This window comes from Engystomops pustulosus, chromosome 9 (genome assembly GCF_040894005.1).
Source record: "Engystomops pustulosus chromosome 9, aEngPut4.maternal, whole genome shotgun sequence".
Classification (NCBI taxonomy): Eukaryota; Metazoa; Chordata; class Amphibia; order Anura; family Leptodactylidae; genus Engystomops; species Engystomops pustulosus.
In genome coordinates this window covers 68,586,163-68,610,111 of record NC_092419.1, presented here as the reverse complement: position 1 = coordinate 68,610,111, position 23,949 = coordinate 68,586,163, and the positions used below count along the sequence as shown (strand labels likewise).

The following is a 23,949-nucleotide window of genomic DNA, read 5'->3' as shown; positions in this document are numbered from 1 at the left end:
CAGCTGTTCAGTTTAAACCTTCTTTTACTATCTCATAGAGAAACTAACACAATTTTCAGGTTCAAAAAGGTCAACGGAACTTGGGATTCCCAGCCAGTCTCCCATGCTGGTACTTGCCAAGCCTTAAGCTGCATTGCTGCTGCGATCTGACGAGAGCAGGCACATTCAGCTTAGAATGGCCGTTGACAGCAGCTGTTCAATTTGAACCTTCTTTTACCATCTTTGACAGAGAAACTAACAATTTTCAGGTTCAAAAAGGTCAACGGAACTTGGGATTCCCAGCCAATCTCCCATGCTGGTACTTGCCAAGCCTTAAGCTGCATTGCTGCTGCGATCTGACGAGAGCAGGCACATTCAGCTTAGAATGGCCGTTGACAGCAGCTGTTCAATTTGAACCTTCTTTTACTATCTCATAGAGAAACTAACACAATTTTCAGGTTCAAAAAGGTCAACGGAACTTGGGATTCCCAGCCAGTCTCCCATGCTGGGACTTGCCAAGCCTTAAGCTGCATTGCTGCTGCGATCTGACGAGAGCAAACACATTCAGCTTAGAATGGCCGTTGACAGCAGCTGTTCAATTTGAACCTTCTTTTACTATCTCATAGAGAAACTAACACAATTTTCAGGTTCAAAAAGGTCAACAGAACTTGGGATTCCCAGCCAGTCTCCCATGCTGGTACTTGCCAAGCCTTAAGCTGCATTGCTGCTGCGATCTGACAAGAGCAGGCACATTCAGCTTAGAATGGCCGTTGACAGCAGCTGTTCAATTTGAACCTTCTTTTACTATCTCATAGAGAAACTAACACAATTTTCAGGTTCAAAAAGGTCAACGGAACTTGGGATTCCCAGCCAGTCTCCCATGCTGGTACTTGCCAAGCCTTAAGCCGCATCGCTGCTGTGATCCGACAAGAGCACGCACATTCAGCTTAGAATGGCCGTTGACAGCAGCTGTTCAATTTGAACCTTCTTTTACTATCTCATAGAGAAACTAACACAATTTTCAGGTTCAAAAAGGTCAACGGAACTTGGGATTCCCAGCCAGTCTCCCATGCTGGTACTTGCCAAGCATTAAGCTGCATTGCTGCTGCGATCTGACGAGAGCAGGCACATTCAGCTTAGAATGGCCGTTGACAGCAGCTGTTCAATTTGAACCTTCTTTTACTATCTCATAGAGAAACTAACACAATTTTCAGGTTCAAAAAGGTCAACAGAACTTGGGATTCCCAGGCAGTCTCCCATGCTGGTACTTGCCAAGCCTTAAGCTGCATTGCTGCTGCGATCTGACGAGAGCAGGCACATTCAGCTTAGAATGGCCGTTGACAGCAGCTGTTCAGTTTGAACCTTCTTTTACTATCTCATAGAGAAACTAACACAATTTTCAGGTTCAAAAAGGTCAACGGAACTTGGGATTCCCAGCCAGTCTCCCATGCTGGTACTTGCCAAGCCTTAAGCTGCATTGCTGCTGCGATCTGACGAGAGCAGGCACATTCAGCTTAGAATGGCCGTTGACAGCAGATGTTCAGTTTGAACCTTCTTTTACTATCTCATAGAGAAAGTAACACAATTTTCAGGTTCAAAAAGGTCAACGGAACTTGGGATTCCCAGCCAGTCTCCCATGCTGGTACTTGCCAAGCCTTAAGCTGCATTGCTGCTGCGATCTGACGAGAGCAGGCACATTCAGCTTAGAATGGCCGTTGACAGCAGCTGTTCAGTTTGAACCTTCTTTAACTATCTCATAGAGAAACTAACACAATTTTCAGGTTCAAAAAGGTCAATGGAACTTGGGATTCCCAGCCAGTCTCCCATGCTGGTACTTGCCAAGCCTTAAGCTGCATTGCTGCTGCGATCTGACGAGAGCAAGCACATTCAGCTTAGAATGGCCGTTGACAGCAGCTGTTCAATTTGAACCTTCTTTTACTATCTCATAGAGAAACTAACACAATTTTCAGGTTCAAAAAGGTCAACAGAACTTGGGATTCCCAGCCAGTCTCCCATGCTGGTACTTGCCAAGCCTTAAGCTGCATTGCTGCTGCGATCTGACAAGAGCAGGCACATTCAGCTTAGAATGGCCGTTGACAGCAGCTGTTCAATTTGAACCTTCTTTTACTATCTCATAGAAAAACTAACACAATTTTCAGGTTCAAAAAGGTCAACGGAACTTGGGATTCCCAGCCAGTCTCCCATGCTGGTACTTGCCAAGCCTTAAGCCGCATCGCTGCTGTGATCCGACAAGAGCACGCACATTCAGCTTAGAATGGCCGTTGACAGCAGCTGTTCAATTTGAACCTTCTTTTACTATCTCATAGAGAAACTAAAACAATTTTCAGGTTCAAAAAGGTCAACGGAACTTGGGATTCCCAGCCAGTCTCCCATGCTGGTACTTGCCAAGCCTTAAGCTGCATTGCTGCTGCGATCTGACGAGAGCAGGCACATTCAGCTTAGAATGGCCGTTGACAGCAGCTGTTCAATTTGAACCTTCTTTTACTATCTCATAGAGAAACTAACACAATTTTCAGGTTCAAAAAGGTCAACAGAACTTGGGATTCCCAGCCAGTCTCCCATGCTGGTACTTGCCAAGCCTTAAGCTGCATTGCTGCTGCGATCTGACGAGAGCAGGCACATTCAGCTTAGAATGGCCATTGACAGCAGCTGTTCAATTTGAACCTTCTTTTACTATCTCATAGAGAAACTAACACAATTTTCAGGTTCAAAAAGGTCAACGGAACTTGGGATTCCCAGCCAGTCTCCCATGCTGGTACTTGCCAAGCCTTAAGCTGCATTGCTGCTGCGATCTGACGAGAGCAGGCGCATTCAGCTTAGAATGGCCGTTGACAGCAGCTGTTCAGTTTGAACCTTCTTTTACTATCTCATAGAGAAACTAACACAATTTTCAGGTTCAAAAAGGTCAACGGAACTTGGGATTCTCAGCCAGTCTCCCATGCTGGTACTTGCCAAGCCTTAAGCTGCATTGCTGCTGCGATCTGACGAGAGCAGGCACATTCAGCTTAGAATGGCCGTTGACAGCAGCTGTTCAATTTGAACCTTCTTTTACCATCTTTGACAGAGAAACTAACAATTTTCAGGTTCAAAAAGGTCAACAGAACTTGGGATTCCCAGCCAGTCTCCCATGTTGTTACTTGCCAAGCCTTAAGCTGCATTGTTGCTGCGATCTGACGAGAGCAGGCACATTCAGCTTAGAATGGCCGTTGACAGCAGCTGTTCAATTTGAACCTTCTTTTACTATCTCATAGAGAAAGTAACACAATTTTCAGGTTCAAAAAGGTCAACAGAACTTGGGATTCCCAGCCAGTCTCCCATGCTGGTACTTGCCAAGCCTTAAGCTGCATTGCTGCTGCGATCTGACGAGAGCAGGCACATTCAGCTTAGAATGGCCGTTGACAGCAGCTGGTTAATTTGAACCTTCTTTTACTATCTCAGAGAAACTATTACAATTTTCAGGTTCAAAAAGGTCAACGGAACTTGGGATTCCCAGCCAGTCTCCCATGCTGGTACTTGCCAAGCCTTAAGCTGCATTTCTGCTGCGATCTGACGAGAGCAGGCACATTCAGCTTAGAATGGCCGTTGACAGCAGCTGTTCAATTTGAACCTTCTTTTACTATCTCATAGAGAAACTAACACAATTTTCAGGTTCAAAAAGGTCAACGGAACTTGGGATTCCCAGCCAGTCTCCCATGCTGGTACTTGCCAAGCCTTAAGCGGCATTGCTGCTGCGATCTGACGAGAGCAGGCACATTCAGCTTAGAATGGCCGTTGACAGCAGCTGTTCAGTTTGAACCTTCTTTTACTATCTCATAGAGAAACTAACACAATTTTCAGGTTCAAAAAGGTCAACGGAACTTGGGATTCCCAGCCAGTCTCCCCTGCTGGTACTTGCCAAGCCTTAAGCTGCATTGCTGCTGCGATCTGACGAGAGCAGGCACATTCAGCTTAGAATGGCCGTTGACAGCAGCTGTTCAATTTGAACCTTCTTTTACCATCTTTGACAGAGAAACTAACAATTTTCAGGTTCAAAAAGGTCAACGGAACTTGGCATTCCCAGCCAGTCTCCCATGCTGGTACTTGCCAAGCCTTTAGCTGCATTGCTGCTGCGATCTGACGAGAGCAGGCACATTCAGCTTAGAATGGCCGTTGACAGCAGCTGCCTAATTTCTACTTTCTTTTACTATCTCATAGAGAAACTAACACAATTTTCAGGTTCAAAAAGGTCAACGGAACTTGGGATTCCCAGCCAGTCTCCCATGCTGGTACTTGCCAAGCCTTAAGCTGCATTGCTGCTGCGATCTGACGAGAGCAGGCACATTCAGCTTAGAATGGCCGTTGACAGCAGCTGTTCAGTTTGAACCTTCTTTAACTATCTCATAGAGAAACTAACACAATTTTCAGGTTCAAAAAGGTCAACGGAACTTGGGATTCCCAGCCAGTCTTCCATGCTGGTACTTGCCAAGCCTTAAGCTGCATTGCTGCTGCGATCTGACGAGAGCAGGCACATTCAGCTTAGAATGGCCGTTGACAGCAGCTGTTCAATTTGAACCTTCTTTTACTATCTCATAGAGAAACTAACACAATTTTCAGCTTCAAAAAGGTCAACGGAACTTGGGATTCCCAGCCAGTCTCCCATGCTGGTACTTGCCAAGCCTTAAGCTTCATTGTTGCTGCGATCTGACGAGAGCAGGCACATTCAGCTTAGAATGGCCGTTGACAGCAGCTGTTCAATTTGAACCTTCTTTTACTGTCTCATAGAGAAACTAACACAATTTTCAGCTTCAAAAAGGTTTACGGAACTTGGGATTCCCAGCCAGTCTCCCATGCTGGTACTTGCCAAGCCTTAAGCTGCATTGCTGCTGCGATCTGACGAGAGCAGGCACATTCAGCTTAGAATGGCCGTTGACAGCAGCTGTTCAGTTTGAACCTTCTTTTACTATCTCATAGAGAAACTAACACAATTTTCAGGTTCAAAAAGGTCAACGGAACTTGGGATTCCCAGCCAGTCTCCCATGCGGGTACTTGCCAAGCCTTAAGCTGCATTGCTGCTGCGATCTGACGAGAGCAGGCACATTCAGCTTAGAATGGCCGTTGACAGCAGCTATTCAATTTGAACCTTCTTTTACTATCTCATAGAGAAACTAACACAATTTTCAGGTTCAAAAAGGTCAACGGAACTTGGGATTCGCAGCCAGTCTCCCATGCTGGTACTTGCCAAGCCTTAAGCTGCTGCGATCTGACGAGAGCAGGCACATTCAGCTTAGAATGGCCGTTGACAGCAGCTGTTCAATTTGAACCTTCTTTTACTATCTCATAGAGAAACTAACACAATTTTCAGGTTCAAAAAGGTCAACAGAACTTGGGATTCCAAGCCAGTCTCCCATGCTGGTACTTGCCAAGCCTTAAGCTGCATTGCTGCTGCGATCTGACGAGAGCAGGCACATTCAGCTTAGAATGGCCGTTGACAGCAGCTGTTCAATTTGAACCTTCTTTTACTATCTCATAGAGAAACTAACACAATTTTCAGGTTCAAAAAGGTCAACGGAACTTGGGATTCCCAGCCAGTCTCCCATGCTGGTACTTGCCAAGCCTTAAGCTGCATTGCTGCTGCGATCTGACGAGAGCAGGCACATTCAGCTTAGAATGGCCGTTGACAGCAGCTGTTCAGTTTGAACCTTCTTTTACTATCTCATAGAGAAACTAACACAATTTTCAGGTTCAAAAAGGTCAACGGAACTTGGGATTCCCAGCCAGTCTCCCATGCTGGTACTTGCCAAGCCTTAAGCTGCATTGCTGCTGCGATCTGACGAGAGCAGGCACATTCAGCTTAGAATGGCCGTTGACAGCAGCTGTTCAATTTGAACCTTCTTTTACTATCTCATAGAGAAACTAACACAATTTTCAGGTTCAAAAAGGTTAACGGAACTTAGGATTCCCAGCCAGTCTCCCATGCTGGTACTTGCCAAGCCTTAAGCTGCATTGCTGCTGCGATCTGACGAGAGCAGGCACATTCAGCTTAGAATGGCCGTTGACAGCAGCTGTTCAATTTGAACCTTCTTTTACTATCTCATAGAGAAAATAACACAATTTTCAGGTTCAAAAAGGTCAACGGAACTTGGCATTCCCAGCCAGTCTCCCATGCTGGTACTTGCCAAGCCTTAAGCTGCTGCGATCTGACGAGAGCAGGCACATTCAGCTTAGAATGGCCGTTGACAGCAGCTGTTCAATTTGAACCTTCTTTTACACTCTCATAGAGAAACTAACACAATTTTCAGGTTCAAAAAGGTCAACAGAACTTGGGATTCCCAGCCAGTCTCCCATGCTGGTACTTGCCAAGCCTTAAGCTGCATTGCTGCTGCGATCTGACGAGAGCAGGCACATTCAGCTTAGAATGGCCGTTGACAGCAGCTGTTCAATTTGAACCTTCTTTTACCATCTTTGACAGAGAAACTAACAATTTTCAGGTTCAAAAAGGTCAATGGAACTTGGGATTCCCAGCCAGTCTCCCATGCTGGTACTTGCCAAGCCTTAAGCTGCATTGCTGCTGCGATCTGACGAGAGCAGGCACATTCAGCTTAGAATGGCCATTGACAGCAGCTGTTCAATTTGAACCTTCTTTTACTATCTCATAGAGAAACTAACACAATTTTCAGGTTCAAAAAGGTCAACAGAACTTGGGATTCCCAGCCAGTCTCCCATGCTGGTACTTGCCAAGCCTTAAGCTGCATTGCTGCTACGATCTGACGAGAGCAGGCACATTCAGCTTAGAATGGCCGTTGACAGCAGCTGTTCAATTTGAACCTTCTTTTACTATCTCATAGAAAAACTAACACAATTTTCAGGTTCAAAAAGGTCAACAGAACTTGGGATTCCCAGCCAGTCTCCCATGCTGGTACTTGCCAAGCCTTAAGCTGCATTGCTGCTGCGATCTGACGAGAGCAGGCACATTCAGCTTAGAATGGCCGTTGACAGCAGCTGTTCAATTTGAACCTTCTTTTACTATCTCATAGAGAAACTAACACAATTTTCAGGTTCAAAAAGGTCAACGGAACTTGGGATTCCCAGCCAGTCTCCCATGCTGGTACTTGCCAAGCCTTAAGCTGCATTGCTGCTGCGATCTGACGAGAGCAGGCACATTCAGCTTAGAATGGCCGTTGACAGCAGCTGTTCAGTTTAAACCTTCTTTTACTATCTCATAGAGAAACTAACACAATTTTCAGGTTCAAAAAGGTCAACGGAACTTGGGATTCCCAGCCAGTCTCCCATGCTGGTACTTGCCAAGCCTTAAGCTGCATTGCTGCTGCGATCTGACGAGAGCAGGCACATTCAGCTTAGAATGGCCGTTGACAGCAGCTGTTCAATTTGAACCTTCTTTTACCATCTTTGACAGAGAAACTAACAATTTTCAGGTTCAAAAAGGTCAACGGAACTTGGGATTCCCAGCCAATCTCCCATGCTGGTACTTGCCAAGCCTTAAGCTGCATTGCTGCTGCGATCTGACGAGAGCAGGCACATTCAGCTTAGAATGGCCGTTGACAGCAGCTGTTCAATTTGAACCTTCTTTTACTATCTCATAGAGAAACTAACACAATTTTCAGGTTCAAAAAGGTCAACGGAACTTGGGATTCCCAGCCAGTCTCCCATGCTGGGACTTGCCAAGCCTTAAGCTGCATTGCTGCTGCGATCTGACGAGAGCAAACACATTCAGCTTAGAATGGCCGTTGACAGCAGCTGTTCAATTTGAACCTTCTTTTACTATCTCATAGAGAAACTAACACAATTTTCAGGTTCAAAAAGGTCAACAGAACTTGGGATTCCCAGCCAGTCTCCCATGCTGGTACTTGCCAAGCCTTAAGCTGCATTGCTGCTGCGATCTGACAAGAGCAGGCACATTCAGCTTAGAATGGCCGTTGACAGCAGCTGTTCAATTTGAACCTTCTTTTACTATCTCATAGAGAAACTAACACAATTTTCAGGTTCAAAAAGGTCAACGGAACTTGGGATTCCCAGCCAGTCTCCCATGCTGGTACTTGCCAAGCCTTAAGCCGCATCGCTGCTGTGATCCGACAAGAGCACGCACATTCAGCTTAGAATGGCCGTTGACAGCAGCTGTTCAATTTGAACCTTCTTTTACTATCTCATAGAGAAACTAACACAATTTTCAGGTTCAAAAAGGTCAACGGAACTTGGGATTCCCAGCCAGTCTCCCATGCTGGTACTTGCCAAGCATTAAGCTGCATTGCTGCTGCGATCTGACGAGAGCAGGCACATTCAGCTTAGAATGGCCGTTGACAGCAGCTGTTCAATTTGAACCTTCTTTTACTATCTCATAGAGAAACTAACACAATTTTCAGGTTCAAAAAGGTCAACAGAACTTGGGATTCCCAGGCAGTCTCCCATGCTGGTACTTGCCAAGCCTTAAGCTGCATTGCTGCTGCGATCTGACGAGAGCAGGCACATTCAGCTTAGAATGGCCATTGACAGCAGCTGTTCAATTTGAACCTTCTTTTACTATCTCATAGAGAAACTAACACAATTTTCAGGTTCAAAAAGGTCAACGGAACTTGGGATTCCCAGCCAGTCTCCCATGCTGGTACTTGCCAAGCCTTAAGCTGCATTGCTGCTGCGATCTGACGAGAGCAGGCACATTCAGCTTAGAATGGCCGTTGACAGCAGCTGTTCAGTTTGAACCTTCTTTTACTATCTCATAGAGAAACTAACACAATTTTCAGGTTCAAAAAGGTCAACGGAACTTGGGATTCCCAGCCAGTCTCCCATGCTGGTACTTGCCAAGCCTTAAGCTGCATTGCTGCTGCGATCTGACGAGAGCAGGCACATTCAGCTTAGAATGGCCGTTGACAGCAGATGTTCAGTTTGAACCTTCTTTTACTATCTCATAGAGAAAGTAACACAATTTTCAGGTTCAAAAAGGTCAACGGAACTTGGGATTCCCAGCCAGTCTCCCATGCTGGTACTTGCCAAGCCTTAAGCTGCATTGCTGCTGCGATCTGACGAGAGCAGGCACATTCAGCTTAGAATGGCCGTTGACAGCAGCTGTTCAGTTTGAACCTTCTTTAACTATCTCATAGAGAAACTAACACAATTTTCAGGTTCAAAAAGGTCAACGGAACTTGGGATTCCCAGCCAGTCTCCCATGCTGGTACTTGCCAAGCCTTAAGCTGCATTGCTGCTGCGATCTGACGAGAGCAAGCACATTCAGCTTAGAATGGCCGTTGACAGCAGCTGTTCAATTTGAACCTTCTTTTACTATCTCATAGAGAAACTAACACAATTTTCAGGTTCAAAAAGGTCAACAGAACTTGGGATTCCCAGCCAGTCTCCCATGCTGGTACTTGCCAAGCCTTAAGCTGCATTGCTGCTGCGATCTGACAAGAGCAGGCACATTCAGCTTAGAATGGCCGTTGACAGCAGCTGTTCAATTTGAACCTTCTTTTACTATCTCATAGAAAAACTAACACAATTTTCAGGTTCAAAAAGGTCAACCGAACTTGGGATTCCCAGCCAGTCTCCCATGCTGGTACTTGCCAAGCCTTAAGCCGCATCGCTGCTGTGATCCGACAAGAGCACGCACATTCAGCTTAGAATGGCCGTTGACAGCAGCTGTTCAATTTGAACCTTCTTTTACTATCTCATAGAGAAACTAAAACAATTTTCAGGTTCAAAAAGGTCAACGGAACTTGGGATTCCCAGCCAGTCTCCCATGCTGGTACTTGCCAAGCCTTAAGCTGCATTGCTGCTGCGATCTGACGAGAGCAGGCACATTCAGCTTAGAATGGCCGTTGACAGCAGCTGTTCAATTTGAACCTTCTTTTACTATCTCATAGAGAAACTAACACAATTTTCAGGTTCAAAAAGGTCAACAGAACTTGGGATTCCCAGCCAGTCTCCCATGCTGGTACTTGCCAAGCCTTAAGCTGCATTGCTGCTGCGATCTGACGAGAGCAGGCACATTCAGCTTAGAATGGCCATTGACAGCAGCTGTTCAATTTGAACCTTCTTTTACTATCTCATAGAGAAACTAACACAATTTTCAGGTTCAAAAAGGTCAACGGAACTTGGGATTCCCAGCCAGTCTCCCATGCTGGTACTTGCCAAGCCTTAAGCTGCATTGCTGCTGCGATCTGACGAGAGCAGGCGCATTCAGCTTAGAATGGCCGTTGACAGCAGCTGTTCAGTTTGAACCTTCTTTTACTATCTCATAGAGAAACTAACACAATTTTCAGGTTCAAAAAGGTCAACGGAACTTGGGATTCTCAGCCAGTCTCCCATGCTGGTACTTGCCAAGCCTTAAGCTGCATTGCTGCTGCGATCTGACGAGAGCAGGCACATTCAGCTTAGAATGGCCGTTGACAGCAGCTGTTCAATTTGAACCTTCTTTTACCATCTTTGACAGAGAAACTAACAATTTTCAGGTTCAAAAAGGTCAACAGAACTTGGGATTCCCAGCCAGTCTCCCATGTTGTTACTTGCCAAGCCTTAAGCTGCATTGTTGCTGCGATCTGACGAGAGCAGGCACATTCAGCTTAGAATGGCCGTTGACAGCAGCTGTTCAATTTGAACCTTCTTTTACTATCTCATAGAGAAACTAACACAATTTTCAGGTTCAAAAAGGTCAACAGAACTTGGGATTCCCAGCCAGTCTCCCATGCTGGTACTTGCCAAGCCTTAAGCTGCATTGCTGCTGCGATCTGACGAGAGCAGGCACATTCAGCTTAGAATGGCCGTTGACAGCAGCTGGTTAATTTGAACCTTCTTTTACTATCTCAGAGAAACTATTACAATTTTCAGGTTCAAAAAGGTCAACGGAACTTGGGATTCCCAGCCAGTCTCCCCTGCTGGTACTTGCCAAGCCTTAAGCTGCATTGCTGCTGCGATCTGACGAGAGCAGGCACATTCAGCTTAGAATGGCCGTTGACAGCAGCTGTTCAATTTGAACCTTCTTTTACCATCTTTGACAGAGAAACTAACAATTTTCAGGTTCAAAAAGGTCAACGGAACTTGGCATTCCCAGCCAGTCTCCCATGCTGGTACTTGCCAAGCCTTTAGCTGCATTGCTGCTGCGATCTGACGAGAGCAGGCACATTCAGCTTAGAATGGCCGTTGACAGCAGCTGCCTAATTTCTACTTTCTTTTACTATCTCATAGAGAAACTAACACAATTTTCAGGTTCAAAAAGGTCAACGGAACTTGGGATTCCCAGCCAGTCTCCCATGCTGGTACTTGCCAAGCCTTAAGCTGCATTGCTGCTGCGATCTGACGAGAGCAGGCACATTCAGCTTAGAATGGCCGTTGACAGCAGCTGTTCAGTTTGAACCTTCTTTAACTATCTCATAGAGAAACTAACACAATTTTCAGGTTCAAAAAGGTCAACGGAACTTGGGATTCCCAGCCAGTCTTCCATGCTGGTACTTGCCAAGCCTTAAGCTGCATTGCTGCTGCGATCTGACGAGAGCAGGCACATTCAGCTTAGAATGGCCGTTGACAGCAGCTGTTCAATTTGAACCTTCTTTTACTATCTCATAGAGAAACTAACACAATTTTCAGCTTCAAAAAGGTCAACGGAACTTGGGATTCCCAGCCAGTCTCCCATGCTGGTACTTGCCAAGCCTTAAGCTTCATTGTTGCTGCGATCTGACGAGAGCAGGCACATTCAGCTTAGAATGGCCGTTGACAGCAGCTGTTCAATTTGAACCTTCTTTTACTGTCTCATAGAGAAACTAACACAATTTTCAGCTTCAAAAAGGTTTACGGAACTTGGGATTCCCAGCCAGTCTCCCATGCTGGTACTTGCCAAGCCTTAAGCTGCATTGCTGCTGCGATCTGACGAGAGCAGGCACATTCAGCTTAGAATGGCCGTTGACAGCAGCTGTTCAGTTTGAACCTTCTTTTACTATCTCATAGAGAAACTAACACAATTTTCAGGTTCAAAAAGGTCAACGGAACTTGGGATTCCCAGCCAGTCTCCCATGCGGGTACTTGCCAAGCCTTAAGCTGCATTGCTGCTGCGATCTGACGAGAGCAGGCACATTCAGCTTAGAATGGCCGTTGACAGCAGCTATTCAATTTGAACCTTCTTTTACTATCTCATAGAGAAACTAACACAATTTTCAGGTTCAAAAAGGTCAACGGAACTTGGGATTCGCAGCCAGTCTCCCATGCTGGTACTTGCCAAGCCTTAAGCTGCTGCGATCTGACGAGAGCAGGCACATTCAGCTTAGAATGGCCGTTGACAGCAGCTGTTCAATTTGAACCTTCTTTTACTATCTCATAGAGAAACTAACACAATTTTCAGGTTCACAAAGGTCAACAGAACTTGGGATTCCAAGCCAGTCTCCCATGCTGGTACTTGCCAAGCCTTAAGCTGCATTGCTGCTGCGATCTGACGAGAGCAGGCACATTCAGCTTAGAATGGCCGTTGACAGCAGCTGTTCAATTTGAACCTTCTTTTACTATCTCATAGAGAAACTAACACAATTTTCAGGTTCAAAAAGGTCAACGGAACTTGGGATTCCCAGCCAGTCTCCCATGCTGGTACTTGCCAAGCCTTAAGCTGCATTGCTGCTGCGATCTGACGAGAGCAGGCACATTCAGCTTAGAATGGCCGTTGACAGCAGCTGTTCAGTTTGAACCTTCTTTTACTATCTCATAGAGAAACTAACACAATTTTCAGGTTCAAAAAGGTCAACGGAACTTGGGATTCCCAGCCAGTCTCCCATGCTGGTACTTGCCAAGCCTTAAGCTGCATTGCTGCTGCGATCTGACGAGAGCAGGCACATTCAGCTTAGAATGGCCGTTGACAGCAGCTGTTCAATTTGAACCTTCTTTTACTATCTCATAGAGAAACTAACACAATTTTCAGGTTCAAAAAGGTTAACGGAACTTAGGATTCCCAGCCAGTCTCCCATGCTGGTACTTGCCAAGCCTTAAGCTGCATTGCTGCTGCGATCTGACGAGAGCAGGCACATTCAGCTTAGAATGGCCGTTGACAGCAGCTGTTCAATTTGAACCTTCTTTTACTATCTCATAGAGAAAATAACACAATTTTCAGGTTCAAAAAGGTCAACGGAACTTGGGATTCCCAGCCAGTCTCCCATGCTGGTACTTGCCAAGCCTTAAGCTGCTGCGATCTGACGAGAGCAGGCACATTCAGCTTAGAATGGCCGTTGACAGCAGCTGTTCAATTTGAACCTTCTTTTACACTCTCATAGAGAAACTAACACAATTTTCAGGTTCAAAAAGGTCAACAGAACTTGGGATTCCCAGCCAGTCTCCCATGCTGGTACTTGCCAAGCCTTAAGCTGCATTGCTGCTGCGATCTGACGAGAGCAGGCACATTCAGCTTAGAATGGCCGTTGACAGCAGCTGTTCAATTTGAACCTTCTTTTACCATCTTTGACAGAGAAACTAACAATTTTCAGGTTCAAAAAGGTCAATGGAACTTGGGATTCCCAGCCAGTCTCCCATGCTGGTACTTGCCAAGCCTTAAGCTGCATTGCTGCTGCGATCTGACGAGAGCAGGCACATTCAGCTTAGAATGGCCATTGACAGCAGCTGTTCAATTTGAACCTTCTTTTACTATCTCATAGAGAAACTAACACAATTTTCAGGTTCAAAAAGGTCAACAGAACTTGGGATTCCCAGCCAGTCTCCCATGCTGGTACTTGCCAAGCCTTAAGCTGCATTGCTGCTACGATCTGACGAGAGCAGGCACATTCAGCTTAGAATGGCCGTTGACAGCAGCTGTTCAATTTGAACCTTCTTTTACTATCTCATAGAAAAACTAACACAATTTTCAGGTTCAAAAAGGTCAACAGAACTTGGGATTCCCAGCCAGTCTCCCATGCTGGTACTTGCCAAGCCTTAAGCTGCATTGCTGCTGCGATCTGACGAGAGCAGGCACATTCAGCTTAGAATGGCCGTTGACAGCAGCTGTTCAATTTGAACCTTCTTTTACTATCTCATAGAGAAACTAACACAATTTTCAGGTTCAAAAAGGTCAACGGAACTTGGGATTCCCAGCCAGTCTCCCATGCTGGTACTTGCCAAGCCTTAAGCTGCATTGCTGCTGCGATCTGACGAGAGCAGGCACATTCAGCTTAGAATGGCCGTTGACAGCAGCTGTTCAGTTTAAACCTTCTTTTACTATCTCATAGAGAAACTAACACAATTTTCAGGTTCAAAAAGGTCAACGGAACTTGGGATTCCCAGCCAGTCTCCCATGCTGGTACTTGCCAAGCCTTAAGCTGCATTGCTGCTGCGATCTGACGAGAGCAGGCACATTCAGCTTAGAATGGCCGTTGACAGCAGCTGTTCAATTTGAACCTTCTTTTACCATCTTTGACAGAGAAACTAACAATTTTCAGGTTCAAAAAGGTCAACGGAACTTGGGATTCCCAGCCAATCTCCCATGCTGGTACTTGCCAAGCCTTAAGCTGCATTGCTGCTGCGATCTGACGAGAGCAGGCACATTCAGCTTAGAATGGCCGTTGACAGCAGCTGTTCAATTTGAACCTTCTTTTACTATCTCATAGAGAAACTAACACAATTTTCAGGTTCAAAAAGGTCAACGGAACTTGGGATTCCCAGCCAGTCTCCCATGCTGGGACTTGCCAAGCCTTAAGCTGCATTGCTGCTGCGATCTGACGAGAGCAAACACATTCAGCTTAGAATGGCCGTTGACAGCAGCTGTTCAATTTGAACCTTCTTTTACTATCTCATAGAGAAACTAACACAATTTTCAGGTTCAAAAAGGTCAACAGAACTTGGGATTCCCAGCCAGTCTCCCATGCTGGTACTTGCCAAGCCTTAAGCCGCATCGCTGCTGTGATCCGACAAGAGCACGCACATTCAGCTTAGAATGGCCGTTGACAGCAGCTGTTCAATTTGAACCTTCTTTTACTATCTCATAGAGAAACTAACACAATTTTCAGGTTCAAAAAGGTCAACGGAACTTGGGATTCCCAGCCAGTCTCCCATGCTGGTACTTGCCAAGCATTAAGCTGCATTGCTGCTGCGATCTGACGAGAGCAGGCACATTCAGCTTAGAATGGCCGTTGACAGCAGCTGTTCAATTTGAACCTTCTTTTACTATCTCATAGAGAAACTAACACAATTTTCAGGTTCAAAAAGGTCAACAGAACTTGGGATTCCCAGGCAGTCTCCCATGCTGGTACTTGCCAAGCCTTAAGCTGCATTGCTGCTGCGATCTGACGAGAGCAGGCACATTCAGCTTAGAATGGCCATTGACAGCAGCTGTTCAATTTGAACCTTCTTTTACTATCTCATAGAGAAACTAACACAATTTTCAGGTTCAAAAAGGTCAACGGAACTTGGGATTCCCAGCCAGTCTCCCATGCTGGTACTTGCCAAGCCTTAAGCTGCATTGCTGCTGCGATCTGACGAGAGCAGGCACATTCAGCTTAGAATGGCCGTTGACAGCAGCTGTTCAGTTTGAACCTTCTTTTACTATCTCATAGAGAAACTAACACAATTTTCAGGTTCAAAAAGGTCAACGGAACTTGGGATTCCCAGCCAGTCTCCCATGCTGGTACTTGCCAAGCCTTAAGCTGCATTGCTGCTGCGATCTGACGAGAGCAGGCACATTCAGCTTAGAATGGCCGTTGACAGCAGATGTTCAGTTTGAACCTTCTTTTACTATCTCATAGAGAAAGTAACACAATTTTCAGGTTCAAAAAGGTCAACGGAACTTGGGATTCCCAGCCAGTCTCCCATGCTGGTACTTGCCAAGCCTTAAGCTGCATTGCTGCTGCGATCTGACGAGAGCAGGCACATTCAGCTTAGAATGGCCGTTGACAGCAGCTGTTCAGTTTGAACCTTCTTTAACTATCTCATAGAGAAACTAACACAATTTTCAGGTTCAAAAAGGTCAACGGAACTTGGGATTCCCAGCCAGTCTCCCATGCTGGTACTTGCCAAGCCTTAAGCTGCATTGCTGCTGCGATCTGACGAGAGCAAGCACATTCAGCTTAGAATGGCCGTTGACAGCAGCTGTTCAATTTGAACCTTCTTTTACTATCTCATAGAGAAACTAACACAATTTTCAGGTTCAAAAAGGTCAACAGAACTTGGGATTCCCAGCCAGTCTCCCATGCTGGTACTTGCCAAGCCTTAAGCTGCATTGCTGCTGCGATCTGACAAGAGCAGGCACATTCAGCTTAGAATGGCCGTTGACAGCAGCTGTTCAATTTGAACCTTCTTTTACTATCTCATAGAAAAACTAACACAATTTTCAGGTTCAAAAAGGTCAACGGAACTTGGGATTCCCAGCCAGTCTCCCATGCTGGTACTTGCCAAGCCTTAAGCCGCATCGCTGCTGTGATCCGACAAGAGCACGCACATTCAGCTTAGAATGGCCGTTGACAGCAGCTGTTCAATTTGAACCTTCTTTTACTATCTCATAGAGAAACTAAAACAATTTTCAGGTTCAAAAAGGTCAACGGAACTTGGGATTCCCAGCCAGTCTCCCATGCTGGTACTTGCCAAGCCTTAAGCTGCATTGCTGCTGCGATCTGACGAGAGCAGGCACATTCAGCTTAGAATGGCCGTTGACAGCAGCTGTTCAATTTGAACCTTCTTTTACTATCTCATAGAGAAACTAACACAATTTTCAGGTTCAAAAAGGTCAACAGAACTTGGGATTCCCAGCCAGTCTCCCATGCTGGTACTTGCCAAGCCTTAAGCTGCATTGCTGCTGCGATCTGACGAGAGCAGGCACATTCAGCTTAGAATGGCCATTGACAGCAGCTGTTCAATTTGAACCTTCTTTTACTATCTCATAGAGAAACTAACACAATTTTCAGGTTCAAAAAGGTCAACGGAACTTGGGATTCCCAGCCAGTCTCCCATGCTGGTACTTGCCAAGCCTTAAGCTGCATTGCTGCTGCGATCTGACGAGAGCAGGCGCATTCAGCTTAGAATGGCCGTTGACAGCAGCTGTTCAGTTTGAACCTTCTTTTACTATCTCATAGAGAAACTAACACAATTTTCAGGTTCAAAAAGGTCAACGGAACTTGGGATTCTCAGCCAGTCTCCCATGCTGGTACTTGCCAAGCCTTAAGCTGCATTGCTGCTGCGATCTGACGAGAGCAGGCACATTCAGCTTAGAATGGCCGTTGACAGCAGCTGTTCAATTTGAACCTTCTTTTACCATCTTTGACAGAGAAACTAACAATTTTCAGGTTCAAAAAGGTCAACAGAACTTGGGATTCCCAGCCAGTCTCCCATGTTGTTACTTGCCAAGCCTTAAGCTGCATTGTTGCTGCGATCTGACGAGAGCAGGCACATTCAGCTTAGAATGGCCGTTGACAGCAGCTGTTCAATTTGAACCTTCTTTTACTATCTCATAGAGAAACTAACACAATTTTCAGGTTCAAAAAGGTCAACAGAACTTGGGATTCCCAGCCAGTCTCCCATGCTGGTACTTGCCAAGCCTTAAGCTGCATTGCTGCTGCGATCTGACGAGAGCAGGCACATTCAGCTTAGAATGGCCGTTGACAGCAGCTGGTTAATTTGAACCTTCTTTTACTATCTCAGAGAAACTATTACAATTTTCAGGTTCAAAAAGGTCAACGGAACTTGGGATTCCCAGCCAGTCTCCCATGCTGGTACTTGCCAAGCCTTAAGCTGCATTTCTGCTGCGATCTGACGAGAGCAGGCACATTCAGCTTAGAATGGCCGTTGACAGCAGCTGTTCAATTTGAACCTTCTTTTACTATCTCATAGAGAAACTAACACAATTTTCAGGTTCAAAAAGGTCAACGGAACTTGGGATTCCCAGCCAGTCTCCCATGCTGGTACTTGCCAAGCCTTAAGCGGCATTGCTGCTGCGATCTGACGAGAGCAGGCACATTCAGCTTAGAATGGCCGTTGACAGCAGCTGTTCAGTTTGAACCTTCTTTTACTATCTCATAGAGAAACTAACACAATTTTCAGGTTCAAAAAGGTCAACGGAACTTGGGATTCCCAGCCAGTCTCCCCTGCTGGTACTTGCCAAGCCTTAAGCTGCATTGCTGCTGCGATCTGACGAGAGCAGGCACATTCAGCTTAGAATGGCCGTTGACAGCAGCTGTTCAATTTGAACCTTCTTTTACCATCTTTGACAGAGAAACTAACAATTTTCAGGTTCAAAAAGGTCAACGGAACTTGGCATTCCCAGCCAGTCTCCCATGCTGGTACTTGCCAAGCCTTTAGCTGCATTGCTGCTGCGATCTGACGAGAGCAGGCACATTCAGCTTAGAATGGCCGTTGACAGCAGCTGCCTAATTTCTACTTTCTTTTACTATCTCATAGAGAAACTAACACAATTTTCAGGTTCAAAAAGGTCAACGGAACTTGGGATTCCCAGCCAGTCTCCCATGCTGGTACTTGCCAAGCCTTAAGCTGCATTGCTGCTGCGATCTGACGAGAGCAGGCACATTCAGCTTAGAATGGCCGTTGACAGCAGCTGTTCAGTTTGAACCTTCTTTAACTATCTCATAGAGAAACTAACACAATTTTCAGGTTCAAAAAGGTCAACGGAACTTGGGATTCCCAGCCAGTCTTCCATGCTGGTACTTGCCAAGCCTTAAGCTGCATTGCTGCTGCGATCTGACGAGAGCAGGCACATTCAGCTTAGAATGGCCGTTGACAGCAGCTGTTCAATTTGAACCTTCTTTTACTATCTCATAGAGAAACTAACACAATTTTCAGCTTCAAAAAGGTCAACGGAACTTGGGATTCCCAGCCAGTCTCCCATGCTGGTACTTGCCAAGCCTTAAGCTTCATTGTTGCTGCGATCTGACGAGAGCAGGCACATTCAGCTTAGAATGGCCGTTGACAGCAGCTGTTCAATTTGAACCTTCTTTTACTGTCTCATAGAGAAACTAACACAATTTTCAGCTTCAAAAAGGTTTACGGAACTTGGGATTCCCAGCCAGTCTCCCATGCTGGTACTTGCCAAGCCTTAAGCTGCATTGCTGCTGCGATCTGACGAGAGCAGGCACATTCAGCTTAGAATGGCCGTTGACAGCAGCTGTTCAGTTTGAACCTTCTTTTACTATCTCATAGAGAAACTAACACAATTTTCAGGTTCAAAAAGGTCAACGGAACTTGGGATTCGCAGCCAGTCTCCCATGCTGGTACTTGCCAAGCCTTAAGCTGCTGCGATCTGACGAGAGCAGGCACATTCAGCTTAGAATGGCCGTTGACAGCAGCTGTTCAATTTGAACCTTCTTTTACTATCTCATAGAGAAACTAACACAATTTTCAGGTTCAAAAAGGTCAACAGAACTTGGGATTCCAAGCCAGTCTCCCATGCTGGTACTTGCCAAGCCTTAAGCTGCATTGCTGCTGCGATCTGACGAGAGCAGGCACATTCAGCTTAGAATGGCCGTTGACAGCAGCTGTTCAATTTGAACCTTCTTTTACTATCTCATAGAGAAACTAACACAATTTTCAGGTTCAAAAAGGTCAACGGAACTTGGGATTCCCAGCCAGTCTCCCATGCTGGTACTTGCCAAGCCTTAAGCTGCATTGCTGCTGCGATCTGACGAGAGCAGGCACATTCAGCTTAGAATGGCCGTTGACAGCAGCTGTTCAGTTTGAACCTTCTTTTACTATCTCATAGAGAAACTAACACAATTTTCAGGTTCAAAAAGGTCAACGGAACTTGGGATTCCCAGCCAGTCTCCCATGCTGGTACTTGCCAAGCCTTAAGCTGCATTGCTGCTGCGATCTGACGAGAGCAGGCACATTCAGCTTAGAATGGCCGTTGACAGCAGCTGTTCAATTTGAACCTTCTTTTACTATCTCATAGAGAAACTAACACAATTTTCAGGTTCAAAAAGGTTAACGGAACTTAGGATTCCCAGCCAGTCTCCCATGCTGGTACTTGCCAAGCCTTAAGCTGCATTGCTGCTGCGATCTGACGAGAGCAGGCACATTCAGCTTAGAATGGCCGTTGACAGCAGCTGTTCAATTTGAACCTTCTTTTACTATCTCATAGAGAAAATAACACAATTTTCAGGTTCAAAAAGGTCAACGGAACTTGGGATTCCCAGCCAGTCTCCCATGCTGGTACTTGCCAAGCCTTAAGCTGCTGCGATCTGACGAGAGCAGGCACATTCAGCTTAGAATGGCCGTTGACAGCAGCTGTTCAATTTGAACCTTCTTTTACACTCTCATAGAGAAACTAACACAATTTTCAGGTTCAAAAAGGTCAACAGAACTTGGGATTCCCAGCCAGTCTCCCATGCTGGTACTTGCCAAGCCTTAAGCTGCATTGCTGCTGCGATCTGACGAGAGCAGGCACATTCAGCTTAGAATGGCCGTTGACAGCAGCTGTTCAATTTGAACCTTCTTTTACCATCTTTGACAGAGAAACTAACAATTTTCAGGTTCAAAAAGGTCAATGGAACTTGGGATTCCCAGCCAGTCTCCCATGCTGGTACTTGCCAAGCCTTAAGCTGCATTGCTGCTGCGATCTGACGAGAGCAGGCACATTCAGCTTAGAATGGCCATTGACAGCAGCTGTTCAATTTGAACCTTCTTTTACTATCTCATAGAGAAACTAACACAATTTTCAGGTTCAAAAAGGTCAACAGAACTTGGGATTCCCAGCCAGTCTCCCATGCTGGTACTTGCCAAGCCTTAAGCTGCATTGCTGCTACGATCTGACGAGAGCAGGCACATTCAGCTTAGAATGGCCGTTGACAGCAGCTGTTCAATTTGAACCTTCTTTTACTATCTCATAGAAAAACTAACACAATTTTCAGGTTCAAAAAGGTCAACAGAACTTGGGATTCCCAGCCAGTCTCCCATGCTGGTACTTGCCAAGCCTTAAGCTGCATTGCTGCTGCGATCTGACGAGAGCAGGCACATTCAGCTTAGAATGGCCGTTGACAGCAGCTGTTCAATTTGAACCTTCTTTTACTATCTCATAGAGAAACTAACACAATTTTCAGGTTCAAAAAGGTCAACGGAACTTGGGATTCCCAGCCAGTCTCCCATGCTGGTACTTGCCAAGCCTTAAGCTGCATTGCTGCTGCGATCTGACGAGAGCAGGCACATTCAGCTTAGAATGGCCGTTGACAGCAGCTGTTCAGTTTAAACCTTCTTTTACTATCTCATAGAGAAACTAACACAATTTTCAGGTTCAAAAAGGTCAACGGAACTTGGGATTCCCAGCCAGTCTCCCATGCTGGTACTTGCCAAGCCTTAAGCTGCATTGCTGCTGCGATCTGACGAGAGCAGGCACATTCAGCTTAGAATGGCCGTTGACAGCAGCTGTTCAATTTGAACCTTCTTTTACCATCTTTGACAGAGAAACTAACAATTTTCAGGTTCAAAAAGGTCAACGGAACTTGGGATTCCCAGCCAATCTCCCATGCTGGTACTTGCCAAGCCTTAAGCTGCATTGCTGCTGCGATCTGACGAGAGCAGGCACATTCAGCTTAGAATGGCCGTTGACAGCAGCTGTTCAATTTGAACCTTCTTTTACTATCTCATAGAGAAACTAACACAATTTTCAGGTTCAAAAAGGTCAACGGAACTTGGGATTCCCAGCCAGTCTCCCATGCTGGGACTTGCCAAGCCTTAAGCTGCATTGCTGCTGCGATCTTACGAGAGCAAACACATTCAGCTTAGAATGGCCGTTGACAGCAGCTGTTCAATTTGAACCTTCTTTTACTATCTCATAGAGAAACTAACACAATTTTCAGGTTCAAAAAGGTCAACAGAACTTGGGATTCCCAGCCAGTCTCCCATGCTGGTACTTGCCAAGCCTTAAGCTGCATTGCTGCTGCGATCTGACAAGAGCAGGCACATTCAGCTTAGAATGGCCGTTGACAGCAGCTGTTCAATTTGAACCTTCTTTTACTATCTCATAGAGAAACTAACACAATTTTCAGGTTCAAAAAGGTCAACGGAACTTGGGATTCCCAGCCAGTCTCCCATGCTGGTACTTGCCAAGCCTTAAGCCGCATCGCTGCTGTGATCCGACAAGAGCACGCACATTCAGCTTAGAATGGCCGTTGACAGCAGCTGTTCAATTTGAACCTTCTTTTACTATCTCATAGAGAAACTAACACAATTTTCAGGTTCAAAAAGGTCAACGGAACTTGGGATTCCAAGCCAGTCTCCCATGCTGGTACTTGCCAAGCATTAAGCTGCATTGCTGCTGCGATCTGACGAGAGCAGGCACATTCAGCTTAGAATGGCCGTTGACAGCAGCTGTTCAATTTGAACCTTCTTTTACTATCTCATAGAGAAACTAACACAATTTTCAGGTTCAAAAAGGTCAACAGAACTTGGGATTCCCAGGCAGTCTCCCATGCTGGTACTTGCCAAGCCTTAAGCTGCATTGCTGCTGCGATCTGACGAGAGCAGGCACATTCAGCTTAGAATGGCCATTGACAGCAGCTGTTCAATTTGAACCTTCTTTTACTATCTCATAGAGAAACTAACACAATTTTCAGGTTCAAAAAGGTCAACGGAACTTGGGATTCCCAGCCAGTCTCCCATGCTGGTACTTGCCAAGCCTTAAGCTGCATTGCTGCTGCGATCTGACGAGAGCAGGCACATTCAGCTTAGAATGGCCGTTGACAGCAGCTGTTCAGTTTGAACCTTCTTTTACTATCTCATAGAGAAACTAACACAATTTTCAGGTTCAAAAAGGTCAACGGAACTTGGGATTCTCAGCCAGTCTCCCATGCTGGTACTTGCCAAGCCTTAAGCTGCATTGCTGCTGCGATCTGACGAGAGCAGGCACATTCAGCTTAGAATGGCCGTTGACAGCAGCTGTTCAATTTGAACCTTCTTTTACCATCTTTGACAGAGAAACTAACAATTTTCAGGTTCAAAAAGGTCAACAGAACTTGGGATTCCCAGCCAGTCTCCCATGTTGGTACTTGCCAAGCCTTAAGCTGCATTGTTGCTGCGATCTGACGAGAGCAGGCACATTCAGCTTAGAATGGCCGTTGACAGCAGCTGTTCAATTTGAACCTTCTTTTACTATCTCATAGAGAAACTAACACAATTTTCAGGTTCAAAAAGGTCAACAGAACTTGGGATTCCCAGCCAGTCTCCCATGCTGGTACTTGCCAAGCCTTAAGCTGCATTGCTGCTGCGATCTGACGAGAGCAGGCACATTCAGCTTAGAATGGCCGTTGACAGCAGCTGGTTAATTTGAACCTTCTTTTACTATCTCAGAGAAACTATTACAATTTTCAGGTTCAAAAAGGTCAACGGAACTTGGGATTCCCAGCCAGTCTCCCATGCTGGTACTTGCCAAGCCTTAAGCTGCATTTCTGCTGCGATCTGACGAGAGCAGGAACATTCAGCTTAGAATGGCCGTTGACAGCAGCTGTTCAATTTGAACCTTCTTTTACTATCTCATAGAGAAACTAACACAATTTTCAGGTTCAAAAAGGTCAACGGAACTTGGGATTCCCAGCCAGTCTCCCATGCTGGTACTTGCCAAGCCTTAAGCGGCATTGCTGCTGCGATCTGACGAGAGCAGGCACATTCAGCTTAGAATGGCCGTTGACAGCAGCTGTTCAGTTTGAACCTTCTTTTACTATCTCATAGAGAAACTAACACAATTTTCAGGTTCAAAAAGGTCAACGGAACTTGGGATTCCCAGCCAGTCTCCCCTGCTGGTACTTGCCAAGCCTTAAGCTGCATTGCTGCTGCGATCTGACGAGAGCAGGCACATTCAGCTTAGAATGGCCGTTGACAGCAGCTGTTCAATTTGAACCTTCTTTTACCATCTTTGACAGAGAAACAAACAATTTTCAGGTTCAAAAAGGTCAACGGAACTTGGCATTCCCAGCCAGTCTCCCATGCTGGTACTTGCCAAGCCTTTAGCTGCATTGCTGCTGCGATCTGACGAGAGCAGGCACATTCAGCTTAGAATGGCCGTTGACAGCA

At 45.8% G+C, this 23,949-nt stretch overlaps 110 pseudogenes; all 110 read right to left on the bottom strand.

Annotated features, from left to right (window-relative positions):
• Window positions 1-68: 68 nt before the first annotated feature.
• Window positions 69-187, bottom strand: LOC140101206 (5S ribosomal RNA; annotated as a pseudogene).
• Window positions 188-257: 70 nt separating this feature from the next.
• On the bottom strand, window positions 258-376 carry LOC140085904 (5S ribosomal RNA; annotated as a pseudogene).
• A 259-nt stretch (window positions 377-635) lies between these two features.
• On the bottom strand, window positions 636-754 carry LOC140091089 (5S ribosomal RNA; annotated as a pseudogene).
• A 259-nt stretch (window positions 755-1,013) lies between these two features.
• Window positions 1,014-1,132, bottom strand: LOC140092769 (5S ribosomal RNA; annotated as a pseudogene).
• Window positions 1,133-1,202: 70 nt separating this feature from the next.
• LOC140082327 (5S ribosomal RNA) lies at window positions 1,203-1,321 on the bottom strand (annotated as a pseudogene).
• A 70-nt stretch (window positions 1,322-1,391) lies between these two features.
• LOC140101203 (5S ribosomal RNA) lies at window positions 1,392-1,510 on the bottom strand (annotated as a pseudogene).
• A 70-nt stretch (window positions 1,511-1,580) lies between these two features.
• On the bottom strand, window positions 1,581-1,699 carry LOC140101202 (5S ribosomal RNA; annotated as a pseudogene).
• Window positions 1,700-1,769: 70 nt separating this feature from the next.
• LOC140094003 (5S ribosomal RNA) lies at window positions 1,770-1,888 on the bottom strand (annotated as a pseudogene).
• Window positions 1,889-1,958: 70 nt separating this feature from the next.
• LOC140091087 (5S ribosomal RNA) lies at window positions 1,959-2,077 on the bottom strand (annotated as a pseudogene).
• A 259-nt stretch (window positions 2,078-2,336) lies between these two features.
• Window positions 2,337-2,455, bottom strand: LOC140101201 (5S ribosomal RNA; annotated as a pseudogene).
• Window positions 2,456-2,525: 70 nt separating this feature from the next.
• Window positions 2,526-2,644, bottom strand: LOC140083776 (5S ribosomal RNA; annotated as a pseudogene).
• A 70-nt stretch (window positions 2,645-2,714) lies between these two features.
• LOC140080024 (5S ribosomal RNA) lies at window positions 2,715-2,833 on the bottom strand (annotated as a pseudogene).
• Window positions 2,834-2,903: 70 nt separating this feature from the next.
• On the bottom strand, window positions 2,904-3,022 carry LOC140086127 (5S ribosomal RNA; annotated as a pseudogene).
• Window positions 3,023-3,092: 70 nt separating this feature from the next.
• LOC140094659 (5S ribosomal RNA) lies at window positions 3,093-3,211 on the bottom strand (annotated as a pseudogene).
• A 70-nt stretch (window positions 3,212-3,281) lies between these two features.
• LOC140081063 (5S ribosomal RNA) lies at window positions 3,282-3,400 on the bottom strand (annotated as a pseudogene).
• Window positions 3,401-3,468: 68 nt separating this feature from the next.
• Window positions 3,469-3,587, bottom strand: LOC140083562 (5S ribosomal RNA; annotated as a pseudogene).
• A 70-nt stretch (window positions 3,588-3,657) lies between these two features.
• On the bottom strand, window positions 3,658-3,776 carry LOC140088121 (5S ribosomal RNA; annotated as a pseudogene).
• A 70-nt stretch (window positions 3,777-3,846) lies between these two features.
• LOC140088182 (5S ribosomal RNA) lies at window positions 3,847-3,965 on the bottom strand (annotated as a pseudogene).
• Window positions 3,966-4,035: 70 nt separating this feature from the next.
• LOC140084779 (5S ribosomal RNA) lies at window positions 4,036-4,154 on the bottom strand (annotated as a pseudogene).
• Window positions 4,155-4,224: 70 nt separating this feature from the next.
• On the bottom strand, window positions 4,225-4,343 carry LOC140101199 (5S ribosomal RNA; annotated as a pseudogene).
• A 70-nt stretch (window positions 4,344-4,413) lies between these two features.
• Window positions 4,414-4,532, bottom strand: LOC140085546 (5S ribosomal RNA; annotated as a pseudogene).
• A 70-nt stretch (window positions 4,533-4,602) lies between these two features.
• Window positions 4,603-4,721, bottom strand: LOC140089084 (5S ribosomal RNA; annotated as a pseudogene).
• A 70-nt stretch (window positions 4,722-4,791) lies between these two features.
• Window positions 4,792-4,910, bottom strand: LOC140091813 (5S ribosomal RNA; annotated as a pseudogene).
• A 70-nt stretch (window positions 4,911-4,980) lies between these two features.
• LOC140082937 (5S ribosomal RNA) lies at window positions 4,981-5,099 on the bottom strand (annotated as a pseudogene).
• Window positions 5,100-5,350: 251 nt separating this feature from the next.
• Window positions 5,351-5,469, bottom strand: LOC140087419 (5S ribosomal RNA; annotated as a pseudogene).
• A 70-nt stretch (window positions 5,470-5,539) lies between these two features.
• LOC140101198 (5S ribosomal RNA) lies at window positions 5,540-5,658 on the bottom strand (annotated as a pseudogene).
• Window positions 5,659-5,728: 70 nt separating this feature from the next.
• Window positions 5,729-5,847, bottom strand: LOC140101197 (5S ribosomal RNA; annotated as a pseudogene).
• Window positions 5,848-5,917: 70 nt separating this feature from the next.
• On the bottom strand, window positions 5,918-6,036 carry LOC140094464 (5S ribosomal RNA; annotated as a pseudogene).
• A 251-nt stretch (window positions 6,037-6,287) lies between these two features.
• LOC140081062 (5S ribosomal RNA) lies at window positions 6,288-6,406 on the bottom strand (annotated as a pseudogene).
• A 70-nt stretch (window positions 6,407-6,476) lies between these two features.
• Window positions 6,477-6,595, bottom strand: LOC140083004 (5S ribosomal RNA; annotated as a pseudogene).
• A 70-nt stretch (window positions 6,596-6,665) lies between these two features.
• Window positions 6,666-6,784, bottom strand: LOC140089235 (5S ribosomal RNA; annotated as a pseudogene).
• A 70-nt stretch (window positions 6,785-6,854) lies between these two features.
• On the bottom strand, window positions 6,855-6,973 carry LOC140081061 (5S ribosomal RNA; annotated as a pseudogene).
• Window positions 6,974-7,043: 70 nt separating this feature from the next.
• Window positions 7,044-7,162, bottom strand: LOC140101196 (5S ribosomal RNA; annotated as a pseudogene).
• A 70-nt stretch (window positions 7,163-7,232) lies between these two features.
• LOC140101195 (5S ribosomal RNA) lies at window positions 7,233-7,351 on the bottom strand (annotated as a pseudogene).
• Window positions 7,352-7,421: 70 nt separating this feature from the next.
• LOC140085903 (5S ribosomal RNA) lies at window positions 7,422-7,540 on the bottom strand (annotated as a pseudogene).
• A 259-nt stretch (window positions 7,541-7,799) lies between these two features.
• On the bottom strand, window positions 7,800-7,918 carry LOC140091086 (5S ribosomal RNA; annotated as a pseudogene).
• A 259-nt stretch (window positions 7,919-8,177) lies between these two features.
• Window positions 8,178-8,296, bottom strand: LOC140092768 (5S ribosomal RNA; annotated as a pseudogene).
• A 70-nt stretch (window positions 8,297-8,366) lies between these two features.
• LOC140084050 (5S ribosomal RNA) lies at window positions 8,367-8,485 on the bottom strand (annotated as a pseudogene).
• Window positions 8,486-8,555: 70 nt separating this feature from the next.
• On the bottom strand, window positions 8,556-8,674 carry LOC140101194 (5S ribosomal RNA; annotated as a pseudogene).
• Window positions 8,675-8,744: 70 nt separating this feature from the next.
• LOC140101192 (5S ribosomal RNA) lies at window positions 8,745-8,863 on the bottom strand (annotated as a pseudogene).
• Window positions 8,864-8,933: 70 nt separating this feature from the next.
• LOC140101191 (5S ribosomal RNA) lies at window positions 8,934-9,052 on the bottom strand (annotated as a pseudogene).
• Window positions 9,053-9,122: 70 nt separating this feature from the next.
• Window positions 9,123-9,241, bottom strand: LOC140083582 (5S ribosomal RNA; annotated as a pseudogene).
• Window positions 9,242-9,311: 70 nt separating this feature from the next.
• LOC140091085 (5S ribosomal RNA) lies at window positions 9,312-9,430 on the bottom strand (annotated as a pseudogene).
• A 259-nt stretch (window positions 9,431-9,689) lies between these two features.
• LOC140101190 (5S ribosomal RNA) lies at window positions 9,690-9,808 on the bottom strand (annotated as a pseudogene).
• A 70-nt stretch (window positions 9,809-9,878) lies between these two features.
• Window positions 9,879-9,997, bottom strand: LOC140083775 (5S ribosomal RNA; annotated as a pseudogene).
• A 70-nt stretch (window positions 9,998-10,067) lies between these two features.
• LOC140079907 (5S ribosomal RNA) lies at window positions 10,068-10,186 on the bottom strand (annotated as a pseudogene).
• A 70-nt stretch (window positions 10,187-10,256) lies between these two features.
• On the bottom strand, window positions 10,257-10,375 carry LOC140086126 (5S ribosomal RNA; annotated as a pseudogene).
• Window positions 10,376-10,445: 70 nt separating this feature from the next.
• On the bottom strand, window positions 10,446-10,564 carry LOC140094658 (5S ribosomal RNA; annotated as a pseudogene).
• Window positions 10,565-10,634: 70 nt separating this feature from the next.
• LOC140081060 (5S ribosomal RNA) lies at window positions 10,635-10,753 on the bottom strand (annotated as a pseudogene).
• A 68-nt stretch (window positions 10,754-10,821) lies between these two features.
• On the bottom strand, window positions 10,822-10,940 carry LOC140088181 (5S ribosomal RNA; annotated as a pseudogene).
• Window positions 10,941-11,010: 70 nt separating this feature from the next.
• On the bottom strand, window positions 11,011-11,129 carry LOC140084778 (5S ribosomal RNA; annotated as a pseudogene).
• A 70-nt stretch (window positions 11,130-11,199) lies between these two features.
• LOC140101189 (5S ribosomal RNA) lies at window positions 11,200-11,318 on the bottom strand (annotated as a pseudogene).
• Window positions 11,319-11,388: 70 nt separating this feature from the next.
• LOC140085545 (5S ribosomal RNA) lies at window positions 11,389-11,507 on the bottom strand (annotated as a pseudogene).
• A 70-nt stretch (window positions 11,508-11,577) lies between these two features.
• LOC140089083 (5S ribosomal RNA) lies at window positions 11,578-11,696 on the bottom strand (annotated as a pseudogene).
• Window positions 11,697-11,766: 70 nt separating this feature from the next.
• Window positions 11,767-11,885, bottom strand: LOC140091812 (5S ribosomal RNA; annotated as a pseudogene).
• Window positions 11,886-11,955: 70 nt separating this feature from the next.
• LOC140082936 (5S ribosomal RNA) lies at window positions 11,956-12,074 on the bottom strand (annotated as a pseudogene).
• Window positions 12,075-12,325: 251 nt separating this feature from the next.
• LOC140087418 (5S ribosomal RNA) lies at window positions 12,326-12,444 on the bottom strand (annotated as a pseudogene).
• Window positions 12,445-12,514: 70 nt separating this feature from the next.
• On the bottom strand, window positions 12,515-12,633 carry LOC140101187 (5S ribosomal RNA; annotated as a pseudogene).
• A 70-nt stretch (window positions 12,634-12,703) lies between these two features.
• Window positions 12,704-12,822, bottom strand: LOC140101186 (5S ribosomal RNA; annotated as a pseudogene).
• Window positions 12,823-12,892: 70 nt separating this feature from the next.
• Window positions 12,893-13,011, bottom strand: LOC140094463 (5S ribosomal RNA; annotated as a pseudogene).
• Window positions 13,012-13,262: 251 nt separating this feature from the next.
• Window positions 13,263-13,381, bottom strand: LOC140081058 (5S ribosomal RNA; annotated as a pseudogene).
• A 70-nt stretch (window positions 13,382-13,451) lies between these two features.
• Window positions 13,452-13,570, bottom strand: LOC140083002 (5S ribosomal RNA; annotated as a pseudogene).
• A 70-nt stretch (window positions 13,571-13,640) lies between these two features.
• LOC140089234 (5S ribosomal RNA) lies at window positions 13,641-13,759 on the bottom strand (annotated as a pseudogene).
• Window positions 13,760-13,829: 70 nt separating this feature from the next.
• LOC140081057 (5S ribosomal RNA) lies at window positions 13,830-13,948 on the bottom strand (annotated as a pseudogene).
• A 70-nt stretch (window positions 13,949-14,018) lies between these two features.
• On the bottom strand, window positions 14,019-14,137 carry LOC140101185 (5S ribosomal RNA; annotated as a pseudogene).
• A 70-nt stretch (window positions 14,138-14,207) lies between these two features.
• On the bottom strand, window positions 14,208-14,326 carry LOC140101184 (5S ribosomal RNA; annotated as a pseudogene).
• Window positions 14,327-14,396: 70 nt separating this feature from the next.
• LOC140085902 (5S ribosomal RNA) lies at window positions 14,397-14,515 on the bottom strand (annotated as a pseudogene).
• Window positions 14,516-14,963: 448 nt separating this feature from the next.
• Window positions 14,964-15,082, bottom strand: LOC140092767 (5S ribosomal RNA; annotated as a pseudogene).
• Window positions 15,083-15,152: 70 nt separating this feature from the next.
• Window positions 15,153-15,271, bottom strand: LOC140084039 (5S ribosomal RNA; annotated as a pseudogene).
• Window positions 15,272-15,341: 70 nt separating this feature from the next.
• Window positions 15,342-15,460, bottom strand: LOC140101183 (5S ribosomal RNA; annotated as a pseudogene).
• A 70-nt stretch (window positions 15,461-15,530) lies between these two features.
• On the bottom strand, window positions 15,531-15,649 carry LOC140101181 (5S ribosomal RNA; annotated as a pseudogene).
• Window positions 15,650-15,719: 70 nt separating this feature from the next.
• On the bottom strand, window positions 15,720-15,838 carry LOC140101180 (5S ribosomal RNA; annotated as a pseudogene).
• A 70-nt stretch (window positions 15,839-15,908) lies between these two features.
• Window positions 15,909-16,027, bottom strand: LOC140083580 (5S ribosomal RNA; annotated as a pseudogene).
• A 70-nt stretch (window positions 16,028-16,097) lies between these two features.
• Window positions 16,098-16,216, bottom strand: LOC140091083 (5S ribosomal RNA; annotated as a pseudogene).
• Window positions 16,217-16,475: 259 nt separating this feature from the next.
• Window positions 16,476-16,594, bottom strand: LOC140101179 (5S ribosomal RNA; annotated as a pseudogene).
• A 70-nt stretch (window positions 16,595-16,664) lies between these two features.
• On the bottom strand, window positions 16,665-16,783 carry LOC140083774 (5S ribosomal RNA; annotated as a pseudogene).
• A 70-nt stretch (window positions 16,784-16,853) lies between these two features.
• LOC140079789 (5S ribosomal RNA) lies at window positions 16,854-16,972 on the bottom strand (annotated as a pseudogene).
• A 70-nt stretch (window positions 16,973-17,042) lies between these two features.
• On the bottom strand, window positions 17,043-17,161 carry LOC140086125 (5S ribosomal RNA; annotated as a pseudogene).
• A 70-nt stretch (window positions 17,162-17,231) lies between these two features.
• LOC140094657 (5S ribosomal RNA) lies at window positions 17,232-17,350 on the bottom strand (annotated as a pseudogene).
• A 70-nt stretch (window positions 17,351-17,420) lies between these two features.
• LOC140081056 (5S ribosomal RNA) lies at window positions 17,421-17,539 on the bottom strand (annotated as a pseudogene).
• A 68-nt stretch (window positions 17,540-17,607) lies between these two features.
• On the bottom strand, window positions 17,608-17,726 carry LOC140083561 (5S ribosomal RNA; annotated as a pseudogene).
• Window positions 17,727-17,796: 70 nt separating this feature from the next.
• LOC140088120 (5S ribosomal RNA) lies at window positions 17,797-17,915 on the bottom strand (annotated as a pseudogene).
• A 70-nt stretch (window positions 17,916-17,985) lies between these two features.
• Window positions 17,986-18,104, bottom strand: LOC140088180 (5S ribosomal RNA; annotated as a pseudogene).
• Window positions 18,105-18,174: 70 nt separating this feature from the next.
• LOC140084777 (5S ribosomal RNA) lies at window positions 18,175-18,293 on the bottom strand (annotated as a pseudogene).
• Window positions 18,294-18,363: 70 nt separating this feature from the next.
• LOC140101178 (5S ribosomal RNA) lies at window positions 18,364-18,482 on the bottom strand (annotated as a pseudogene).
• Window positions 18,483-18,552: 70 nt separating this feature from the next.
• Window positions 18,553-18,671, bottom strand: LOC140085543 (5S ribosomal RNA; annotated as a pseudogene).
• Window positions 18,672-18,741: 70 nt separating this feature from the next.
• Window positions 18,742-18,860, bottom strand: LOC140089082 (5S ribosomal RNA; annotated as a pseudogene).
• Window positions 18,861-18,930: 70 nt separating this feature from the next.
• Window positions 18,931-19,049, bottom strand: LOC140091810 (5S ribosomal RNA; annotated as a pseudogene).
• A 251-nt stretch (window positions 19,050-19,300) lies between these two features.
• Window positions 19,301-19,419, bottom strand: LOC140087417 (5S ribosomal RNA; annotated as a pseudogene).
• A 70-nt stretch (window positions 19,420-19,489) lies between these two features.
• On the bottom strand, window positions 19,490-19,608 carry LOC140101177 (5S ribosomal RNA; annotated as a pseudogene).
• A 70-nt stretch (window positions 19,609-19,678) lies between these two features.
• On the bottom strand, window positions 19,679-19,797 carry LOC140101175 (5S ribosomal RNA; annotated as a pseudogene).
• A 70-nt stretch (window positions 19,798-19,867) lies between these two features.
• On the bottom strand, window positions 19,868-19,986 carry LOC140094462 (5S ribosomal RNA; annotated as a pseudogene).
• Window positions 19,987-20,237: 251 nt separating this feature from the next.
• LOC140081055 (5S ribosomal RNA) lies at window positions 20,238-20,356 on the bottom strand (annotated as a pseudogene).
• A 70-nt stretch (window positions 20,357-20,426) lies between these two features.
• LOC140083001 (5S ribosomal RNA) lies at window positions 20,427-20,545 on the bottom strand (annotated as a pseudogene).
• A 70-nt stretch (window positions 20,546-20,615) lies between these two features.
• LOC140089233 (5S ribosomal RNA) lies at window positions 20,616-20,734 on the bottom strand (annotated as a pseudogene).
• Window positions 20,735-20,804: 70 nt separating this feature from the next.
• LOC140081054 (5S ribosomal RNA) lies at window positions 20,805-20,923 on the bottom strand (annotated as a pseudogene).
• A 70-nt stretch (window positions 20,924-20,993) lies between these two features.
• Window positions 20,994-21,112, bottom strand: LOC140101174 (5S ribosomal RNA; annotated as a pseudogene).
• A 70-nt stretch (window positions 21,113-21,182) lies between these two features.
• On the bottom strand, window positions 21,183-21,301 carry LOC140101173 (5S ribosomal RNA; annotated as a pseudogene).
• A 70-nt stretch (window positions 21,302-21,371) lies between these two features.
• LOC140085901 (5S ribosomal RNA) lies at window positions 21,372-21,490 on the bottom strand (annotated as a pseudogene).
• Window positions 21,491-21,749: 259 nt separating this feature from the next.
• LOC140091082 (5S ribosomal RNA) lies at window positions 21,750-21,868 on the bottom strand (annotated as a pseudogene).
• A 259-nt stretch (window positions 21,869-22,127) lies between these two features.
• Window positions 22,128-22,246, bottom strand: LOC140097901 (5S ribosomal RNA; annotated as a pseudogene).
• Window positions 22,247-22,316: 70 nt separating this feature from the next.
• LOC140084028 (5S ribosomal RNA) lies at window positions 22,317-22,435 on the bottom strand (annotated as a pseudogene).
• Window positions 22,436-22,505: 70 nt separating this feature from the next.
• LOC140101172 (5S ribosomal RNA) lies at window positions 22,506-22,624 on the bottom strand (annotated as a pseudogene).
• A 70-nt stretch (window positions 22,625-22,694) lies between these two features.
• LOC140086124 (5S ribosomal RNA) lies at window positions 22,695-22,813 on the bottom strand (annotated as a pseudogene).
• Window positions 22,814-22,883: 70 nt separating this feature from the next.
• LOC140082260 (5S ribosomal RNA) lies at window positions 22,884-23,002 on the bottom strand (annotated as a pseudogene).
• A 70-nt stretch (window positions 23,003-23,072) lies between these two features.
• On the bottom strand, window positions 23,073-23,191 carry LOC140081053 (5S ribosomal RNA; annotated as a pseudogene).
• Window positions 23,192-23,259: 68 nt separating this feature from the next.
• On the bottom strand, window positions 23,260-23,378 carry LOC140084046 (5S ribosomal RNA; annotated as a pseudogene).
• Window positions 23,379-23,448: 70 nt separating this feature from the next.
• LOC140088119 (5S ribosomal RNA) lies at window positions 23,449-23,567 on the bottom strand (annotated as a pseudogene).
• Window positions 23,568-23,637: 70 nt separating this feature from the next.
• LOC140088178 (5S ribosomal RNA) lies at window positions 23,638-23,756 on the bottom strand (annotated as a pseudogene).
• Window positions 23,757-23,826: 70 nt separating this feature from the next.
• LOC140084772 (5S ribosomal RNA) lies at window positions 23,827-23,945 on the bottom strand (annotated as a pseudogene).
• Between the last annotated feature and the right edge of the window lie 4 nt (window positions 23,946-23,949).